The sequence below is a fragment of the Salarias fasciatus genome, chromosome 22 (genome assembly GCF_902148845.1).
Source record: "Salarias fasciatus chromosome 22, fSalaFa1.1, whole genome shotgun sequence".
NCBI lineage: Eukaryota > Metazoa > Chordata > Actinopteri > Blenniiformes > Blenniidae > Salarias > Salarias fasciatus.
The window spans coordinates 14344861-14368014 of NC_043765.1; positions in this window are offsets into that span (position 1 = coordinate 14344861).

The following is a 23154-nucleotide window of genomic DNA, read 5'->3' on the forward strand; positions in this document are numbered from 1 at the left end:
AGAAAAAATTGTTTTCGCACCACACCCTCAGACAACCAGACTTTGTATCTGGCCAAAGGAGAAGATATTTTATAAGTCATCTCATGTGACCAGATAAAGCTGAGGTGAGGGTTGAGAGGATAGTGAATAATTAAACATGCTGCACTCCTATTGATATTTATTTATTTATTTATTTATTTTTTTTGGGGGGGGGGGGGGGTCGGGGAGGAACAAGTCCAGTATGTTCTCAATTGTGGGGAAAAACTATGTATATTTTTTTAAATATATCAAGCACCATTCACTGTCACTATACAAAATGAACTAATAATAAAAGTCAAGTTTAAGGCACTGCCAGTTACTTCAATTGTTGCAATATTGTTTTATGACTCCAGCAAAAAGCTGTCAAGAATAAAACCTCAAAGTTCACACATAGTTCTGGACATTTCTATGGTTTTATAAGGATGTAAATGATGACGTAAGATGAGTTACAATACGTGTGTGATGTGGCTCATTTGCGACTCCTGCTGTCCGCTTGTGGTATCACACGAGGACGTGTTAGTGTGTTTCTACCACTGAAATGAAATACAGCACTATCATTGCTAAAACAAAAAAAATAGGTTCCCGAATTTTGGTATTGTCTTCACAAATAAGCTTTCAGTGAGAAAAACTAATAAAATAACAATTTAAATTACAAAACATTTGAAAATTTGCTTTGTCTCTGGATCAGGTAATCAGCTAAAAATATTGCAAACCAACACATACATTTCTGTTAGCATTTATTACCTTTTTAACAGCAATTAAAACAACAGCAATAATAATAATAATAATAATAATAATAATAATAATAATAATAATAATGGGAAAAATTTCAGGTTATCCCTGGAAAGCAAAAATATACTTAATTAACGCTTTAACGTTTTTCAGTGTTAATCGTTTATCATATTTACTGGACCTTTTCAGTGCAAGAAGAAAAATGAAAAAAAAAAAAAGAAATAAAAATACCTGCAAGCCATTGGATATCAGCCTAACATGGACAGACTTCTATTTTCTACTGCCTTCCAAAGAAATCTAGAGAATCCTATTGTCTCACAAGAGCGACAGCAATAAAACTAACAATTCTAGTTCAACACAAGTTCATCACACAGTCTGTCAGCCTGGCTGTCTCAGGAGCAGACGCTCCTGGAGCTCAGACACAAAATCTACCAGACAAGTCAAACAGGGTCCATCTGACACTACATTACACTCAGTTTAGGACCCAGCTGCAATATTGTTGCAGATCTAATGCATTGTTGTAACAGGCACACTGAGCACAGCTCGACAGTATCGCCCGCCAGCACAGGGAGAAATGCTGCCTTAACTGCGTCCTGTGCTGAGCAGCATAAAGTTCCTGCAAAGCCAGAGTCTATGCATCTGCATATATAAAAGTCCCCCGAAAATAACAAGTGACATTTGCGGTCCGCCTCATGCAAGCTTTACAGATCGACTCGGTGGCCCAACAAATCCAGAATCTAAACGCTCCAAATCACGTCTCTTTAAAGAAGCTGTGAAGAGTAATCTACTCCAATTGATCTGACGCCAGCGCGCAGTCACTTGATTAATCCGCAAGTATTTTCATAACGATGTGAAACACATTTAAATCAACTTTGTGAAGTTCTGACAGATTTATTGGGGGAGAGCTCTTAAATCAGCTCATATAGTCCTCCGAGGACGAAGCGGATTGGCGGAATAATACATGAGGTGTAGAAAAGTAGTGCGCATGCGCATAAGTCACTTCCCCGCAAAGCCTCATGGGAAAATATTAGAGCGCTCGGGCTGATTACCATGAGATTGTTTTGTTCTTGTTTTGTTTGTTTTTAATGATTTATCAGTGTGTTAAAGTATCTCGCATACACAGTCAGTGGGTTGTATCAACAAGGTTCACCCCCCACCCCAAAAAGAAAAAAAAAATCATAATACATTGAATTAACTTTTATTTCAGCTAATTTTTGTCATCATATAGCCTCTTCCAAAAATGAAAATAAAATATACATGCAAGATTTAAACAGTTTATTGTTAACAAACGCACCAGTTTCCAATAAATTCCTAATTACCAAACTAGATAGTCAATTACTATTTAGTGGTATGTAGACTTTCATTTCAGATAAAGAAAATTATAATCCACAAACAGGTAAAAGACAGGGAGATAATAAAATAAAACTTGAATAAGACAAGTTTGAAAAGGTCACAAATTAAATTGCAATGCAAACCCATTACTGCCTTTTTATTGTAAAAAGAGGGGAGGAGGGGAAAGTCCTGTTTGAAAAACTGACAGAAAATATGTATAATGACAAACTTAAATTTAAAAGTAAGGATTATATTTACATATTTTTTCTATATATGTGTATTTTCTGAGTGAATAACATAGAGCATAATTGTAATCAATTAAACAGACATATTTTAAAATGCCGTGAAAAATTATTAATTGATGTTTCGACTTGACCTATATTTATAGATATGTTTAAATATATTTACAAAAATGTACATGTCATTGAATGGAATAAATGGGTCCTGTGTGTAACAGCAGCAGCAGCAGTGTGTGTGTGTGTGTGTGGGAGTGTGTGTGAGTGTGTGTGAGTGTGTGTGAGGCTGAGCTGAGGAGCTCCTCTCTCCAGAGAGCAAAACAACGGACTGGCGGCTCTCTGCCTCCAGACCTCGCTCCTGCTTGATTGACATGTCAGCTCAGCCAATGAACATAAGGAATCAATATCCTTGTTTTCTATTGGCTCCCAGATCCAGGTCCTGGCAGGATTCACCGGCCAATCACAGAGCAGAAGTCCCCATAAAATGATGGCAGAAGCTGTGGCAGACTCTGTGGCGCCCCGCAGCGGGGGCATATGGATGCAATTTTACCTCAGACCCTTTCTCTTCAAATGAAGTTGTACCATAATAATGAAAAATGCATAGCTCTCCGCAGATATTTATTTCTTTTTCCCTGCACTGTGCAGGTTTTGTTTTAGTGCTAATGAACAGAGCAGACTTTATATTTAATGCGTCTCACTGGTCTGCAGAAAACTGTTCCAGTCAGCTGTGTTTTGTTCCTCCATTAGCAGCATTTTTTTTTACTTGCTTTAATATTGATCAGCTTGTGCTGTTTTCAGCGCTAAGCAGAAAATTCCTAACGTTTATGGGCATTTTCATCCCATGATATTTAATTTTAATATAAATACTATTAGTTTTTTTGTGAAAAAAGTAAGGCATTGTTGAGCACAAGAGGGCGGTGCTGTCCAGTTTTTGTGCATCACTGTACCTGCAGCGCAATAAAATCTCACAACTACAAGTTTATTTAAATGTTGAATCTGCATATGGGGCTTTTTTTTTATCTTTATGGGGCTTAACGGGGTAAAAACATAAGTAGAACCAAAGCATCCTCACTTCCGTTTTAAAATAAACAAAAAATTTAACTGAGAATCGTGCACCCCTTTCACTTCCTATAGTGCTGCAGCTGAGGGGGAAGAACACGTGAAGGAACTTACAGTTAAAAAGAAAAAAAAAAACTTGCATGAGAGGGCAATTGTGGATTTGATGTCAGAGTCTGAGATGGGCGCTTTGATAAAGTTAGTCTGGCTCTCTAAGATTGGCATCCTTCTCCTTGGAAAAGAAAACAGCAAGTCTCTATATAAACAGAGGAAAATGGCCCTGGTCGAGCTCAAAAACAGCCCTCTGTGATGTGATATGGGCTCACATGTGTACTGCACAAACACAGTGTATGTGCACACCATGCTGTTTGACCAACATGTTTAAATGAGGTTTAAGGTTAGAATTAATATCTTTTTGCAGATCATTCTTGTGTAAGTGTGCAGGATATGTGTGTGTGAGTGTGTGCATTGTGCATCTTTGTGTGTATCTGTGGTTGAAGAGGAGACCTCGCTGTGCCGGCTGTGTTCCTGTAGCTATTGTGTCTGCTTCACTAATGGACTCCTCTCACCCTGTCTCCCTTTTCTCTTTCTTTCTTCCTCTGCTTTTTCTCCCATATCATATCCATGTATTCCCCTAGGGACTGATTAAAAGGCTTTCTCGCAGGGGTGAGGGGAGAAGAGAGGAGAGTGGTCCTTATTACCCCATATGTCTGGACAGGAGAGGGTGGAGTGGAGGTCCTTTTCCAGTTAATCAATAGAGATACCATCCTTCTACAGCCTCTCTCTCTCTCCCTCCCTCTCTCTCTCTCTCTCTTGCCCTGTCTCTTCTTTCCTCCGTCCTCACACTCTCATTAGAGATAATGTGTCTGGTATTGATACTGTAAGGTCTGAGAACTATGACAGAAATACCATGAGGCTCACTGAGGCCCAGCTCCACGTCAAACCCTGTGGTCAGCAAAGCGACCTGAGTCATCGACTTGCTGTTTAACCTGGTTGACTGTGTCACATTCTTTGATTGTTGGCCATTCATTCTGGGATTCAGCTCTGAATCTGCTATTTTCTCTCCTTCTTCATCAACATCTTTGGGTATATAGTGATCCGTTTAAAGTATATCGAAAAATCTACAGCGTGCATTAATTTAGTCTCAAAATAAAACAAGAGAGTTGCACAAATTAACAGCTTTTTTGTCATGAGACAAACACAACATATTCATCTTAATATCAAAAAATGGAATATTGAAAAAACTAATAGAAACTTTACTAAATCATATTGCAATCAGGGGACATTGTAGCATATTAAGAGCAGAACAAAGAACTGCTCGATCAAAACTCACACTCAGTTAATTTCAAAACATACAGTAACCAAAGATGGAATATGGGACAAATTCATGTATGACAGGGCAGAAAACAATAAATAATTCAAAACGCAAGGCGAAACAATTAGCTTACTAGACAAGACTGACTGGAAGGAACCATTGTTCAGTTGTAAGGGGGGGGGGGGGTTGGGGGTGTCTCTGTCTCCCCTGACTGCCCGAGGGTCGTGTGAGCGGTGCTCTGCGCGGCCGCAGGGCTTCAGAAGCAGAGCCGGAAACTTCTGAGAGCTGCCTGGGTTAGCAGTGGGGAGAATGACCTCCGACCCCTCTGACTCTGTAACCTCTGGGGTCATAGAGCTTGGGGCTCGCGCGACGGGGAAAGGGTATAATTGATGTGGGGAGGGAGCGAGGCCTGCTGGAAGCACGGAGGGCGGGAGGGACGGAGGGGAATCCTGAGGCCCCACTGAGAGGTGGGAGTGCCGGGGCGTCCGAGGGCTCTGGTCTGTGTCCACATGTCCACGGTGATGGTCTGGCATGGAGCGGCCGAGAGGACGCGAGATCCGAGCTTCAGCTGTCCAAACAGGCAATCGCTATTAGTTGGGCTGTCTGGTTAACTAAACATAAATTAGGTCCAAAATCACATTTGATGCACAGTAATTCCATTCTGTGCATCAAACTCAACAGCTTGAATTCATTTGTTTCCAAAAAGAATAATGCATCTTTTAACTGGTAATTGCTGTGAGCATATTTGAGACAAATGTTACTTTTCTGTTGACTATTTTTGGGCGTCTTTTCAAGTATTTAAGTACACTAATCTTTGAAAAGACAAAATAACCCGAGGGGCTTCCACTTTGCTGAAATCTGCTGTAACCATTTAACGCACAGCTGTACTCTCACAGGAGCTGTTGCTTGAACTGTGAATCACGAGTTAAATAAGTATTGCTGTTATGATAGCGCTGATTTATCCATATACAGTCCCACAGCTAAATCTGTCTCCCTCTTTTGAAATAGTTGTCAAATAACTGAAATCTTTGCTGGGTTTTCTTTGGCAGAAAGTCACGGTTGTGCTCTCCCCGGCTAAAGGTCAGAGGCCAGGTTGAATTGCTGGGTTCTGCAGAGGAGGGGTGGGACGGGGAGGCAATGGCTGACAGATGTTTACTGATACCTGACTGCAATTCTGACCAGAAGAAGGAAGATGGCGTTTGTGTGCTTGTGCAATACCTAATCACTACCACTGGAAACGAAAAAAATCCCAGTTCATCCCGTCATCATTTTAAGGGATTTTTGACAAATAGTGGAATCAGCAGTGGTGAAAGTCTCCTGCTCAGCCTTCAAGGCCCCTCTGCCCTATCAGGATAACCCGGGTCTGTCTCAGCCGCGGCTCCGGCCCGGTGGCTTCTGTGTGGGCTCCAGTGTTACCAGCCGTCCTATCGATTTCTTCACGCTCCGGCATGGGCTGCTTCCCTGACTGCCTCCCTTTCACAGGATTCCTCAGAGCTCCGTGTTGGAGCGGGCGGCTCTCGAGTTACCGGCAACACGGCGCGGATCGTGTCAAAGCTGTTATTTTAGAAAGCGGGGCGAGGAGAGGGAAAATGTGTATGATGTTTGTGAGGGGGAGAGATTCAGAGTTTCCTGTCCACATCACAGCACTCTTGAGGATTTGAGTCTTGTCACGGTGTCAAACATAAACATGTCCTCCCAAACCAATAAACACATGGTCAGAGAAAATAGTTTGGAGGTGCACTGGTGAGGACGAGCGTGGCTAATCCAGTGTGTACTTTGGGTTGTTATTGCTCAAAAATAATTTATAATAGACACATACCTCTGGAAATTCAGTTTCAGCAGCTCCCTTTTGGGACATTTATCAGTTTTTATTTCATTATTCTTTACCTCAGATTGCATTCTTTTCAGAAACAAACTGTGTGTGAGGAATAGAGTGAGTTACATTTTTTTTATATATATAAATTGTAAATAATCCAAATGAAACAGGACTTGAGGAGAGATTGTGAGCAGGATTTTTGCAGGCCTACATTAATGATGATTGCCCCAGATTTGCCATGCTTGACGAGGAGAGAACAGTTGGTATTATGAAGGGAAAAAACTATTTGGCTCCTGGACCCGTGTGCTGTTTTCGTGCGGCCACCGAGACGGTGCAGTTTTCATTCGACCATTCTTTGTAACCTCAATGTGGAAAAATAGGTTTAAATAAACAAGCAAACAAAACATCACTGAAAAACATAGCACAACAAAATGTATTCAGTTCTGCTTCATACTGTGATTTTACTGCCGCTATGTGTCGTGCGTTTAAAATTGATTTAATTTCTTCACTTGGAGATAAAACAAAACCCTGTGGGCTGTGTTGTAAAATGAAATGAAGTGGAAAGAATGCATTCCACTTAGGTAGAAAACGGCGAAACCTATGATGAAAATGAAGGAAAAATATCATACATGCCAAGGGGTGACTGAGATGTAAAACAATGGAAAAAGATGTTTTGCAAATCCGGGCAGGAGTATTTGAGCAGCTACATTATTGTGCTGGCAAGCCAATGCGAAGGAGCGATACACTTAATAAATAGAAGACAAAGCTGCACACATCTTTATCTGCAGTTGCTACACGATCGGCTACAAAAGCACAGCCCTCCTCTGTTGTTTAAAGGAACTGATCCCCATGGCTAATATCCATGATGGAGCTCTCCTTGTGTCTCTTCAGCCGCTGTGAGTGACACCATTGTTGGAAGGGAGGGAGCATGTCTCTGCGCCAGGGGTCTGGGTGCTGGTTTCACGAGACTGTGACTGCTGGGGCGTAACGCCGATGAAGACTTCATCCAATCTGTCGAGTTTATGATGGGAGAGGAGAGACTGTCACCCCATCCTTCCCAGACCTCCGGACCTCACAATTCCATCTCCTCACGTCGCTCCTCTTCTGCTCCTTCAGTTCCTCATCCATCTGCTGCAGTGCACAAAAAACCTGCGTGCGCACGGGGAGGGGAAAAATCAGCCTTCAACGGCTAACACAATCATGTGCATTAGCTGGATTGCGTCGTGGTGTCGGTTAATGATGTGACTACAGCATCTTTTTTTCCCTCTGTAAACTCATCGCCGAATATTTACTCTGGAGGTATGAATGCGAGCGTGCGTTTGGGCGTGCGGAGACATTTAAACACCTCACCCATGCATAACAACATTTACACTGCCATATATATGGAGCATATTTCAGCGCGGCTTTGTTTGTGAATGGTAATGGAGGAGCTCCTAAAGGGAGACGGAGAGGGAATAAATGGAGGATTTTCAGCTTGTTAAACGGGGCATTAGAGGGCTTGTGACTGGGAGTTGTAGGCTATAAAACCCAACAGTTCGGCTGCATTCATGTTTTAGTGCATTGGCTCATGGGCTGACAGCTTTGCTGTTAGGGTGTCGTTTTGGGCCGTGCCTTGGGGCATGCTTTACGCTGCTCATTTGGCACAGGGGCACTTTCAGGACCCACTGGAGGCAGATTTAGGGAAAGACCAAGCCCCACGTGAAGACCGGCTCCCCTGCGTCAATCTCGGTGAAATAAAACAGCGAGCGGAGGAGGAATGTAAAACATATATCTCACTCCTGCAATTCATTTCTGCCTTGGAGACTTGCGTGTCTCAGTTTGTCCTGTGTATTTATTCATCTCCATGCTGCCACAGGTTTGAAGCCTTCAGAGCCAGATGTAAAGCTAATTGAGTTAGAGCTAGATATGATTTGCCATTGAGGCTTTTGAGAAACAAGCAGACATATGTTTGAAATCTACACATCTGAGCGCTCTTCAAAAGCCGAGCCATACATGTCGAGCCTTGCGCACACACACACACACACATTTATTATTTTGTTCAGGCCTGCGTGCAATTTTGGGGGAATTTAAATGATCTCGGCAGCCATAATGATGTCCGCATGCCGACATATTTTCATATTTTCAATGAAGTATACCTCGTGTCTGTTCTCCGAGTACCAGCAAGCCATCCGGAATAATCGGACTTCAGGTTGCAGAGCCGAAAGACGAAAAGCAGGGGAAGAAAAGAAAAGGGAATAATGGAGACGTAGTAAAAAGAGTGACAAAAAAAATGTAACTTCTTTATGTGTGGTAGAAAAATCTCATCCAGCTGATTACATATATCTGTACAGATATATGACTATGATATGGTTTTTATTTACCTCCAAAGGTCAGTAACAGAACGCATGAACAGGATGTATGTTTGTGAGCAGCGACCTTATGTGATCCAATTGAGACGTTACTTTGAGCAACCACTGCGATCCCTCTGAGCATTCATGCGAGGCACTCCAGGAATCCGTGGACTGTCATGATGTATGAACAGCTCCCTGGTTGCTTTTGCCAGTGGACAAAACTGTCAGCAGGCAACACATCACAGAGGAGCGAGGACATTCAGCAGAGCAGTCTGTTCTCTGCAAAGAATGTCTGCATGCCTGCAACCAATTGGTGAAAACTCACGGAGCAGTCAGGTTATATAGATACAGCTCTTCCAAATATATCATTAGTGTGCATGAAAGATGGCCAAACTAATCTTAAATCACTGGCATTGGAAAGAAATAACTTTTTGACTTGCTGTAAAGTTTTATTTTAAAACAAACATAAAACTTTTAGGAGAATTGCCGTTTAAAATTCGATGTCTGCACAATGAAGCTCGCAAAATAAATCCTGGTGTAGCTTCCCATGTAGACAAGATGAGTTTACATTTCATCAAACAGTGCATAATTTATCTGTCACATAGAAGTAATATATAAAACCAAATGTGAAATTTTCTTTAATTATATACAAGCACAAGTACCTGCTATCAGAGGTTAATCATAGTACTTGAATTTCCCTTTTAAAAACATTCACCACTTTTGTTTTTTTCAATTTCTTCTCCGTGCAGAGCAAACTGATTTACTGTAAGCCTATGTTCCTTTTACCTTTCATGTTTTTCCACGACCCCCTGGAAATGTTGCCTTTTGACCCCAATATAGAAAACCAGGCTCAAGACGAGGAGCAATCAGAGCTCAGGAGATGCAAGCAAGGAAAGAAAGGGATTTCCTCTCAAAGATGATACAGTCATCTGTCATAATAGCTGTCACAGCGGCATGGTTCAGCGGTTTCCATTCCCCGGCCGGTGTGTCTGTTTGTGTGTGTCGAGCATGTCTGCGTGTGAGTCTGCTTTTCAGTGCACGAGTGATCACACGGCTGGAGTGGAAAATTCTGTTGTCTTGCTCCCAGTGCGAAATTGTTGTCGTGATGGAGAAAAGCTAAATTATGTTCCGAATGTTACTGATCTAAATGAAAATATATCAACAAATTGTTATTTGAACGATGGCTAGGGTTAGGGTTAGGGTATTAGGGTTAATAACAGCCAAAAAAAGAAACCTTTTAGGTTGCTTTTGTACATTTCCATGACATATTGCGGCTACATTTAAATAAACAAAAGCAGAGAATTAAATACAGACTAAGTGAAGCTATTTCATCCACTGCTCAGTGGTTTAAATGGCACCTCAATAATTCTTCTTGTACACGAATTTGTTGAGAGTGGGAGGTCAGGGTTCAAATCCCACAGATAGTTATGTCAGGAAGGATGCAAAACTCTTCCCAGGTCAAACCCGTGGCTCACGACCTGCTGTGGCGACCCCAGAGGGCGCCATCTAATACTCCCAGGTCAGCATTATGCATTAAAATTTTCAAGAAAAAAAAATACAAATACCAATCAAAGCAAAAAGCCCACATGTACAGAACTTTAATTGAAAGCTTACTGCCATGCAACACTTGGATATCAGTGCTTTGATCCATTTTGTGAAGGCTTTAGCCACCCCCGCACTCCTCCTATCCCTTTGTCCAGTTCAGAAGTGGACTCACTCCTGTGTTTGTGATCAGCATCCCACTGGGCCAAAGTCTCAGCTTACACACTGATGACATGCTGTTTTCTTTCAGGGCTTGAGAGCTGAATTTACGTTTGACCACAATCAGGTCGTGTGGCTTTGAAAGTAAAATATCTTGGACAAGTCATGCTGTCATCCATCCATCCACTCACCACCCTGCAGCCTAACAATCTTTAATAGTTTTTGGCTCAGATCACACTCTTCCAACTGAGTCACCATCGTGCTTTTTTTCAATGACTTTTTGACAAATAACCCTTTCTGGATCGTTCAGATGTTGTACACAGTGGATCTGTGAGATGTCAGTAATTTTGTAATCAATAGGAAACAAACTTTGTAACCCTCACCGAAATTATGCATCTCAATTTCTTCCCTTCTCAACTGTGACTGCAATTCTTTTGGCTTCCTGCTGGTTGCATTTTTCGCTTTAAATGATCTATTCTACAGATTGTTGGACTGAACAAAGCAAGCAGTAATCAGACCAACTTTGTTTTTTACTTTGCTTGTTTGACAGTCAGATAGGTTCCAACTGTAAGAGTCATTGCATTACAAATAAAGTTTGATGTTTTAAAGTGCTCCAGATTCCTAACTTAAAAATTAAAGTAAAGCTTGATTCATAATAATAGTTCATGTTTAATTATGTGATTTTGCTGTTGAGTACCCCTCAAAAATAAACGCAGTAGTGTCAGTAGTGCTATATTCTACTTATTTTCACCAATATCAAGTCAAGACAATACCTGAAGTGTGTATATTTACAGATCAGATCTTAATTTCTCCCACATAGAACATGTAAAACGAGAGGGTTCCTTGGTGTAAAAGTCCCCCAAACCCTGCATTGTGCTGTGAAAAGCAACAGAGATGAACAGAGTAAATCACACACTCAACAGCCAGCAGTGTTTTTCAGTTGACAGTCACTTCATCATTATTCACAAGACGAGCCTTTGTCTCCTTTGTTTTAGTGACCATGTTAAATTAGCACTAAACAGATGGATGCTGTCTTGTTGCCAAGCCATCTCTGCGCGAGCTATGTGTGTGTCCTGCGCATGTTGTGTGAGCCAAGGTAAACAGGACAGGGTTTGTTCATCATCTGTGTTTACGTGTTTGCACGACCGCAGACGGAGATGTGTCGGAAAAATCTGTCTTTCGTCGTTGGCTGTCTGTCCGGCTGTCGTGTACGCAGATAGATGAGTTTATTTGTGTGTGTTCTGGTGTGCAGATGCCCCGGGGTTGTTTGTCTGCCAGTAACAGGCACTTTTTGGGATGAAAAGCGGAGCGGAGGACAGCCGGAGGACTGGCAAGGCCACGAGCACACATCCACTGGGAGTCAAGTCGTGTGTGAATGTATGTGTGTGTTGCTAGGCAGCGAAAGCTGTTGACAATATGTTGTTCTCATAGTGCAAATTTCCAAACGTAACGCCGACCTGGGCCCGCACGGTTTTGCGCGTTCCAAACCTGATCTTGGGTGATGTCATGTGCAGCTGCTGCGCGGCTGACGGACAGTTTCCGCACCACAACATGGGGCCCTATGGTCCGCCTGTCAGGCCGATTGACGGGTGAATGACACCAATGAGAGCCGGCCGTCCCTCCCCCTCGGAGCCAGGCACTGAGTGACAGCCAGTAAACAGCCAGAAAGAGTGTCTCTGAACCTGAAAGTAATCTTTTTTAACTCACTCCCCTTTTCTTTCTCCACACTGTGCTTCGCCCTTTCTCCTGCCTCTCGGCCTCCCCTTCCTCTGCCTCTTTCTGGCTCACCCTCCTTTCAAACACATCTCTCTTTTTCTTCCTCTCTCCGTGGGTATTTTTCGCTTCCAACTGAAGGCCTCTGTCTTTCTTCACTGTCTCTCCTCCTCCCCTCTTTTTCTCCCTTTCACTCAGCCTGTCACTGCTCTCTGCTGCTTTCTATCATTGTGTCACCAAGTCTTAAGGAGCAGCTTGACTGCCTCTCAGCTGTGCCTCTTAGTCAAAACTGAGCTGAAAAGTGTTAAACTGGCTCTAAATGGGAGCAAGGTTGCGTTAGACGGACTTTAGAAAGAGAGAAAGAGAGAGTGTATGAAGTTTTCTCAAAGTTAAGCGGTTTATTCTACCAGTCTGTCATTTCAACATGTCTTCATAGTAGCATCACATTTAGAAATGGATAGATTACTTTAACTGCTTTGGCTTTCAGAAACCCTCCTGCGGTTATCTCCACCCGTCTCTCTTCAAACCCACGGTAAGCCCACCCAGGTGCCTTCGGGCCTGGCGCGCCGCTCGAGGCCCACACTCCTGATCTGACCCTGTCACCACAGGCCCGGTGCCCCGGCTCCCTCTGCACCCGCTGACCCCTCACCTCCTGACCCACTCTCCCACACTCTCTCTTGTTTTTTCTGCCACTTCAGCCAAACGGCGTCACCCGCAACTGACCTCCGAAATGTACAGAAAAAGACTGGGAGAAGTTTATGTGTGGGCGATGCCTGTATTTATGAGCTGGCTCAATATTTTAGTCGTGTGTGTATGCATTAGAGGGGAAAGGGGTGCTCTGTTTTATTTATATGCTCACATGCTCTGCTTTCTCCCTTCTTTATCTCCCTCCTCTGATTGCCAACTCTTGTCCAGTTCTCCCACCGCGTCTCTTCATCGCAATATGTTTCTGTCTCATTTGTCCATCACACCCATTCAATCCGTCTTCATCTGGTGGCATCTCACTCGCTCAGTTAGTCAATCTCCATGCCTTGCAAGTGTTGATGCTGTCTCCCTGTAAATCTCCTGCTGTCTGTTTCTGCCTCTCCCCTTTGTTGTTTTTCTCTGTGTGCCTTCCTTTTGCCTTGTGAGAAACTCTTAAGGGTCTTTGTTGTGAGCTGGAGACACCTCCATGGTGACCAGCATTGACTGACAGCCCTTAAAGAGGTCTCTTCATCGCAGGGGCCAGGGAAGGCATGAAGGAATGTGTATGTGCGTAATAAAAATAGAGACGGCCTGTGTGTGTGTGTGTGTGTGTGTGTGTGTGTGTGTGTGTGTGCGTGTGTGTGTGTTTGCGGGTGCATTTTACATCTCAGCAAGCACAAATCTACATGTGTGAGTGGTTTGTGCTCACCAGTGTCCATCCTCTTGTGGATTCGTTTTTCTTGTCAAAGGCTTATTGCGATGTTTATCTCAGTGACATAGACAAATAAACTGGGACTGAGGCAATCTGAGCCGTGCAATCAGTGCCGAGCCTTCAAAAGTGCTGCGAGGCTGTTTGTTTATCCATTATGTTTCCTTTGAACCCCCCCACCCCAAACATACACTCATGTACAGTATATGAACTCGTGTGACCCGGACTGCAGAGGAGTGTGAACAGAAATCGGTTAAATGTTGAATGAATATGGATTTAAAAAAACACACACACACACACACACACACACACACACACACACACACACACACACACACACACACACACACACACACACACACACATGCACATAAAAGAAAACCAATCAACCCAAATTCCATGTGATGACCAGCGGTGGGTTTCAACCAAAGGAAAATCACCGCGGTGCTTTTCTGTCCTGTTTAGCTCCCATCCAAAAGCCCTGCAGGCACTATCTCGAAAATCTGATGAAGTCAAACAGAAGGAAGCTTTTATTTGAGCATTTTGTAGCAATTATTTCAGTCTTCAAAATGCTCAGAGCTGAAAAATGCAATGCCCCGCACTTTGTGCACTTTATCTTGGCAGGACTTTTTCTGGAACGGGCCTCATTATTCTCTGTCAGCCATTAGGAGCCGAATATCTTGAGCGGCGATTTTAATCAAAACGATAACATCGATTGCTCTGTGGAATGGAGCAAACAATTGCTTAAAAGCAAAGCTGGGCTTTAACTACCCCGAGTTAACGGTTACAAGGGCTGGAAAACCACGTGGTCAGAGACTGACCTTTTGACTGACGGAGGGCGGGAGGACTGCAGTTTGATGGACAAAAGTGACAGACCCGTACAGACAAAAATATGTTGACTTGACTCTAAGCTGAAGACCTGTTTCACTTTCCACGTTTCTCCCCGTCTGGACAATGTCTGAAAGATGGAAATATGTGTCCATTTACCTCATATCAACCCAAGTCAAACATCAGCACCCTGGCAGTCCGAAACTCAAGTCCGTACAAAAACACCACCCGGAGACATTCCATAGCACCCAGTGAGAGGGTCTGAACTGTTGCAAAAACATTCGCTATACAAGGAAACCCCAGAAAATCCAGGAGTAAGGCATTTGATATTTTTAAGAACATTACTTTGCGCAGCGATCTGAAATAGGGAATAAAAGCAGGTCTTTGCTCCTTTTAGTTGAAGCTTGCAAACCACATTACCAAAATACCAAACTGCCGAAAGAGGAGATTGTTCTGCGGTAAATGGCCGACAATCAAAGTGCTTATATGTCTCAGAAAAGCAGCAAGGGAAACCGTCTCGAACTGGCGGCAGTTAGAGCACACGGCGGACTGGTGGTCATTCATTTTCAGAGTTCCAGCGTTTCGACTTTCAGTCGGGAACCTCCGTAATTCAGAAGTAACGGAGGAGATCATGCAAATGGACAATCGAGTGATCCTGTGTTGTTTACTTTTTTGGATTTCCCCTGTTATCAAGTCTTTTTGAAGTCATTCCTCAAGAAGATCTTGTATTGATGATTTCAGGAAAGATGGAAAGGGAAAAAAAGATGAGTGTGATAGATTTTTTAAAGTGACAGCTGACAGCCCCTTCTCGCTGCACTATCAATCTCCGGGGCATTCTGATTGCACATAATTGGTCATAATTGAATTTAATTGGCTGTGATTGGTCATAATTGGGGCAGTGGGCTAATCTGATTGAAGATCAGAGGACTGGGGCCCTGTGTGGTTTGTGAAAGAGTATTCCCTTGTCCTTTTGCTGACCCAAGATGTACACATCAAATGTATTTGTTTGTAGCACAGCTGATTGCTACAAGGCACTGACTTGTGATTTGGGATCAGACTCAGATCACAATCTTATGTTCTGAGCTACAGCCTCACTGGCATTGTAAACCCTTCGCTGGAAGTATATTTGGAAATCTCTTTCCTTTTTTTTTATTATGGAAATAAATTCCTCCTGGGTTAGCACATGCAACATACATGTAAATGCATTCATGCATCCAAACGGTCACGCTTGCAGGCGTGAGACGGCCTCAAAGAGAAACTGAAAAGGTGTGAAATGGCAGGACTGATCATAAGTAAACAGTAATGTAATACAGCACTAATTTGAATCACATTTCTTTGCCCAGAGCTGCTGAATCCCTAATTGTGCATGAAGCTGTCCAGCAGTCATGCCGAATTACAATATCCTGGACAGAGAGAGGAAAGTGACTCTGCAGCATTTCGATTTGTTCGAACGAGGGACTCCGGGAGGAGGGGAGAGGAGGGAGGAGAGATGTTTGTGTTGGAGAGAAAAGTCCCTCTTGCTCTCTTTTTCTTCCTTGTGCTCACTGTCTTTTGTTCCTGATCTCGGTCTACCCGGTGGCTTGACAGGCAGATGGAAGCGATTATACCGTAATAATAAACCATGGGAGGAAACCATGGGAGAGACTGAGAGATGACAGAGAAGTGGAAGGAGGAGGAGAAGGGGAGATCTTCGGAGCACTCACGGGCCAGTACACGTGTCGATCGGGCCCACGGATCACCGCCTGTGCTTATTTTCATCACCTTGACGGCTCAGACCTCCACCGAACCACCAGGAAAGAAATCAGGAATACATTCCCTTCACCAAAGATATGCAATTCCTTTTAACCAACAGATGCAAAATCTTTGATCGTGGCTTGATGAGACTTGATGCAGTGCGCAGATGTTTCACAGCTTGATTTCTGCTCCAGGAAGAGGAACTATGTTCTCTTTAAAAACAATAAACTGCTTTCTCGTCTCTCCATCACCTGACTCCTCGTGGCAGTGGCTTGGTGTTTTTCTCAGTTTTGTGCAGCGGCCAGGCTCTGACAGTAGCCCTGTCTCTCGCTCTGTCTCATCTCAGTCACAGTGTGTTTAACATCTGCCCCGCAGGCCCGTGCTTCCTCACAGCCTTTCAGCACACATCGCATCTCCTCGATCCCCTGCCACAGTGCTAAAACAGCTCAGATCCGCTCCAGCTAAAGTGTCACTCCTGCTCGGTGCGTTGTCTCCGTCAAACACAGACCAGTGCTCATTAATTATCACATATCAGCCATCAAAGGGGGGGCCGAGCGCACTGGATAAATGTCAAACCATGACACAAAGACAGATCTGGACATGATGCACCTGCAATATTAAAAAAAAAAAAAAAAAGTGGTGAAAAAAATTCCACAATCAAACACACACACAAAAAAAAAAAATCTGGAAATATAAAGAAATAGTTGCAGCTGGAAGGAACAGGGGTTGAGCAGGTTAATGCACAGAGTATGCTTACGCATGAATGTCAGCGTATGCATCAGTGGCAGCTGGTACATGGATGATTGAGAGAGCCGTCATCCAGAGGCTAGCACACTCCCCTGCTGTGCTGCACCCTCCCCCTCGCCTATAACCTCTCACCCCTCACCCTAGCAGCAACATAATACGTCTGTTGAGGGATCTGGGCTGGCAAGGTTGCTTTTTGCTCACATCAGCATGCTCTCTGTCCTACAGATTGCCTTTGGCAGCATTGTGTGCCATGAGTGGGTAGTTTGGATGCCCGGTTTTATCTCTTGTCACTGGCTGCAGCCAGCGGACGAGCGTACCTTTTCAGTGAAGTGTTCAGTCTGTTTTGAACTGCGCACCTCATCATTTGCTCCCGAAGAATGGAACAGTAATTTGAGAGGCAGCACTTTTTATATACAACATCAACAGTGAAGCACAAGTTCAAAGCACATTTACCATTTGACCAAACAGGAGCTTCTGATGTATGTGTGTGATTGTGCAACTGGTACGGTTAAAACATATTTTAAATATTTCACAGATGGATTTTCTTACTGAAAAACAAGGCAATCAGTGGCATTTTTTAATGCTTTTTTTCCGCCTGAAAATCGCAAACATTAACTTTTTCTTAATTACATAGATTTTGTTTTGTGATTTTATGTTGTTGTTTGGGTTGCAAGATTGTGATTTCTTTTTTTTTTTTTTGGATGGATAAACTAAACAGATTGGTTGTTTGGAGTGAGTACACTCTGATAGTAGGCTATAAGCAATGAAGTTGCCTAATTAAGAGAATTTGGATGGTTTCAGCTGTTTTTGCAACCAGCATGTCTCAACAACAAATGCCTGAAGATCACTAAATGCTGATCAAATGAGGTTTGAAGGCAGGGATTTTAACAGCATTGAAGGTTTTCACACTCAAATGCCTTCTGTCAGAGAGAGAGGCTGAGTTATGGATCAAAGCACACAGAGCATTGCTTTTTAAGTTCAACAATGTTCTGTGTTTTATCAAGCTGTAAAATACCTTTCCCCCTGGAAACAGTAAAGCTGAAGTCAAAAACATAAAATTACACCATGCAAAAATGTTCAATCAGTGAGATATAAATAAAACAGGAAACAATGATCCATAAATCTAGTTAACTTTTTTTTTTATCCGAAAGACCACAAATGTTGAAAATGTGGTGCTTTAAAAACAAGTTATTTGATTTTATTTTACTTTATTATTTTGATTTACGTCATAATCACAGTGAGTTAATATTTTTCATGAGGTAGTCAAATGTCTCTGTTCGGTTGTGAACACACTATGAATTCATGAGGCTTTTAAGTCATTTCATTCTTTTCTTATTGACATTTTAAATGTTGTCCCAATCTCTGTTTCAGAGTGTTTTTTTTTAAATAACCATTTTTTTTTTAAGAAATAACAAGAGTTCCAAATCAAATAATATTCATAATTCCCAAGAACTCCACATTTAGCTGTGAGCTGGGAAAAGTAGTTTGGATTCTTGGTTTGGGTGGAAAATGAATAATTTCATACCTGTAATTCACACAACTTTACTGTGGGAAAGTTTCTGATGCATTTCTCTTAAATTTGTGACAGTTACACAACAAGAAGCTCTAGTTGTGGTGGAAGGCAATTTTTGACCCAATGTGAACAAACATGTATCGGCCCAAACAAGATTTCGGCCCCTGAGAATCATCGAAGCTGACGTTTGCGCTCTTATCCCACTCGGATCTGCTCCGACTGTGAAGTTCAGGGAGTCACAGCAGCCATCATAGCAAAGCAACCCTGATTCCACCCAATAGTCCTGTCATGTTTCAACAGGCTGTTTATTAAAAACCCTCAGCGAGCCAGCAACCGCACCGCACTCTCTGAGCTACAGAGTCCAGAAACACTCTCCCACATCACAACCGTCGCTTCCAATCTCTGTCTCTTCCCTTGTTTTCACGATACAGCTCTCACTTTCCCTCCTGCTGTCCCAGCGGCGGTTTCCTAAGTATGACATCATCACTCAGCGCCTGAGTGAGGGCTCAGTGACCCATGATGCTCCGCCACATCATTTTAACCCGAGTTTTTTTAAAGAGGGACATTCTTAGAAGATTTTTATGCAGGGGGTGTTGAGTCAAAGACTGTAACTGCTGAGTATTTCTGTCACGTCCATCAACAGGACGCCCGTCACCGAACTCAAAACAAACACCCAGACGAGCGAGCCTGGCATTCAGGATATGGCGCTACAGTAACTGGATGTTAGCTTGACCGAGGACGTGAATGGTGGTTTTCCTTTTTCCCTCTGATGAATAGATGTCCGATTGGACTATAGTGAGGTCCAGCTGCAGAGCCTCAGACAGGCACTTCCTGGAACTGGGTTTCCTTCCGGCTACGACAGGAGCCTCAAGTCTGATTAGAGAGCAGTGGGGGGACAGGGGACACCTGAAAGAAAGACCAGCTAATCAGATAGGAGATGTACACGCAAACACACACAAGCAAGTCGACACAAAGGAAAAGTGAACATGTCCGTACTCGCTGACAACGCTGAGAAAGAAACATGTCATCAGCGAAAACATACATCAACCGTGCAGCCTTTAATCAAGATGGGTACTTTTCTTCCCAAATGTTTGGGAAATAATAGCGTGTGTGTGCGTGTGTGTGTGTATGTGTGTGGCTACTGAACTGAACTTGATTTCCCAATGCCTGCTGCTCCGGATACCACATAAACACAGTACTGGCTCCATTGTCTGCCTCCCAAGGAATTCCCAACCTCTCCCATTGCTTGATTAGCAGCTCCCCCGATCGCGTGATCCTTGCTCGACTGTCAGAGTTTCCCCATGTCGAGAAAAACACATGTTGTAAAACATGATCCGAGTTGCAGATATTTGGAACAAAAGGTACTCTATTTTTTTCTTTAAAGATAAACACAAATATGTAGGAAAACCAGGAATTTGAAGACCCTGTCAGCATGAATATGAACACAGAAAATGTTTTCACAGCGATCCATGACACAACTTACAAAGTTGCTGTGTATTGATTACCTGCTTTGTGAAAGTTTATTTAGATGAGAGTATTTGGGCCTCAGCAGGATTCAACTGGATTAAGGCTAAATAAATTTTCAAATTTGCGTCACGCCTGCGCTGAGCTCTGTGGTTTTCAAAACTTTTTTCTTCTTTCTGAAGGCGTTCCTTTGTCTTCTCTAATTGCAATTTACACCTCTTCCTTTCAACTCTCAATTGTTTCATTCCGCTAACCATCTGGTGCCCCTTCCCCACTGAGTGGAGTTCACAGCTAACAACCCACAGCTGGGCTCACACACACACACACACACACACACACACACACACACACAGACATCCACACACTTGGACACGCAATAATTTATTCTAAAGTTAGTGGAGATCGCCCCGAGCAAATGATCCTCAAGTCCGACTGTCAAATGTTTAGTTTGTGAGACAGGCCGGCCCGAGGGTTGGAGTGGCACAGGGTGATGTTGTCCTACCGTTACTTAGGCCTTGTCGAGCGCTGATCGCTGGCAGATGCTGTTTGTGTAATGGCAGGAGGTCACGGCAGGGTAAACCAGAGGCGACAGGATCGCAGTAGATCTGCAGAATGTAGGGGAGACATTGATGTAGCTAACTCTGAGGCAAACAGCGAACATAGAGCAGGTCTTTTCGGTCGTGAGCTGAGAGCCGAACCCTGGTTCCCTCTCCTGTCAGGATCTGAGGCCTGGACTCTGTCAGCCACCGGAGGCACACGCACTCACGTATATACACCGAGAGTGTATTCTAGCTGACTGGGTCCTTGTTTAAGAACTTTCGCACCTCTTGAAGCCATTTTCCCAAATCCAAATCTAATGTGTCATGAGGTCAGAGGATTAATTGTTAATCTTAACAACCGTCATTATCTGGGATAATTCGAAATTCTTTCATTTTCTTTTTGCCAGCACATGTGGCCCGTCTGTTTGACTGCTGAGGAGATCCAGAACACTTTTCTCCTCCCTTAACTTTACCCTTTCTCTTACACTCACATTTTTCTTCTCTTTTTGTCTTGCTTTGAGACTCTGTCTCCCTCCTCTTGCTTCCTGGAGCTAATTTTCAGAATGATTTCATGGCCGCAGAATGTCCTAATTGCAGAGAGCTGGTCTCCTTCGCTGCGGGGCTACTTTTTAGGCCTGGTAATTCAGTGTGTGTGTGTGCGCAAGTGTGCCTGTGTTTGTGCGTCTGCAAAAAAATGGAGGGAAACTAGGTTTCGAGGTGGGTCACAGAGTTTTAAGGCTGGGGTACCTGTCATTTTGATGGACGTCTGAGGGACCTGGCTGCCCTTGCGCCCCTGACCTCCTTCTTCCAGCCCTGCACCACGCCAACATCTCACTCTGTCAGACAGTTAAACCCAGGTGGGGGGACAAGATGTGTGTAAGGGTGTGTGTGTGTGTGTGTGTGTGTGTGTGCGCGCGCGCATTGGCCAGAGAGCGACACAGAACAGGGGCTCGTTCATAGAAAGACCCCAAAAGGATGGAATAACACACCTCAACTCTGTTCATCGTGTCTCAAAACAACACACAGCTCTTTTGGCATGTTGTGCACAATATTCTGAATTAATTCCAACTTGACAAAATCAAATGAGTCTGACTATTATCTGCTGTTTGTAATTATGTCAATTGGAGGCAACCCTAACTATTCAGTTTCCTTTCTCCAATGGCTCAGTTTGAAGGTAATGAGTTTTGTCTTATAGCTTATGCAATAGTATAGAAGTCTGCGCGTGTTTGTTCATGTGTGTGTTCTTCATGTTAAATGACATTATTTATAGACGCTCTTTCTAATTTCACACTTCACACACTTTCTGTCGTCGGCTGGAAATAGAAAAATGAAAAAAACAAGGCGGCGGCAGTTGATGAAAGTGAAATTGAAAAATGAAAAGGAGTCAGGTCGCAGGGAAAGGAGGGAGCGCTGTCGATGGTTTACCCCGCCAACGTGTGATGGAAACCAATCACCGTGGAAACAGTACGAATCAGCAGACCGTATCGTAAACCCTCACACATACACACGCGTGTGTGTGTGCGTGTGCATGTGTGTGAGGTAACCTCGGCATTGCTTTTCCTGAGATCTGTACTGTTAAATGAACACGATGGGTTTCCCCAGCTGCTCAGAGGTTCCATTAAACACCCACAGTCAATCTGACACAGAAGCACACAAAGACATGAAACCAACACACCACATCAACCGCTCCGCCAGCACAGGCCTTGCATGTATCTCTCTCTCTCTCTGCTATTCTTTGTCTTTTTCTCTTTTTCAACCTCAGAATTGCCTGTCGTATTGTTGCACTTTTTGTTTTTTCCTCCCCATTCAGTCCTTCCTTTCCTCCCCTTTACCCAACATTTCCCTGTCAGATCGCTGTGGCAGGGGCTCTGTTGCCTTGTGGTTGGGGTCCTGTGGTGAAGGGAGAAGGGGAGGGAAGGAGGGGGGGGGGGGGGGGGGGGGGGGGGGGGGGGGGGGGGGGGGGGGGGGGATGGGAGGGGGGGGTTGTGGCTGTCCATGTCTGTGCCTGACAGGAGCAGGGCTGCCTTTACACTATCCAAACGGGCCAAGCCGTCACTCCTGATTAGCCCTCGTGCTGCACAGAGCCGGCGAGTCAGGGATCTCTGGAAGCCATTACTCAGTCAGTGAGTGAGTACCCTGTCCCCTCCTCTCACCCTTTCAAACCCCTGCAGCCCCCCTCCTCCCCTCGACTTAATCACTCACAGCTGAGGAGCTGCAAGAGGAGGAGGCGGCGGCAAAGGTAGGAGAGCGAACGGGGAGGAGTCACGTCTTAATCAGCAACAAGTGCGACGGATTCGTTTTTTGCGCGCGCCGACTTTCTATTCCCCTCGGTGAGAGAACACACACACACTGACACACATTCGCTCACAACAGGCCCATTTGCCCCCAACAGTGAGCTGCCATGTTCTGTGAGGGGAAAATCTGCCTCACAGGAACAGGAAATGAAGGAGCAGACGCATATACAGGCTGCCTTGTGTCACTGCGGGGACCAGCCTAAACACACACTCACACTCACAGTGGCCTATGTCCACCCTCAGCTGGAGCTTGTTAAAACTGAGACTGCAGGGCCAGCTTGTCTTTGTCAAAACCCTGATGTCACATGCAAACTGATGGCTAGGACATTACTTGTGTGTGGGTGTGTGTGTGTGTGTGTGCACACACACCGAAGGACACTGAGCTGTGGTGAC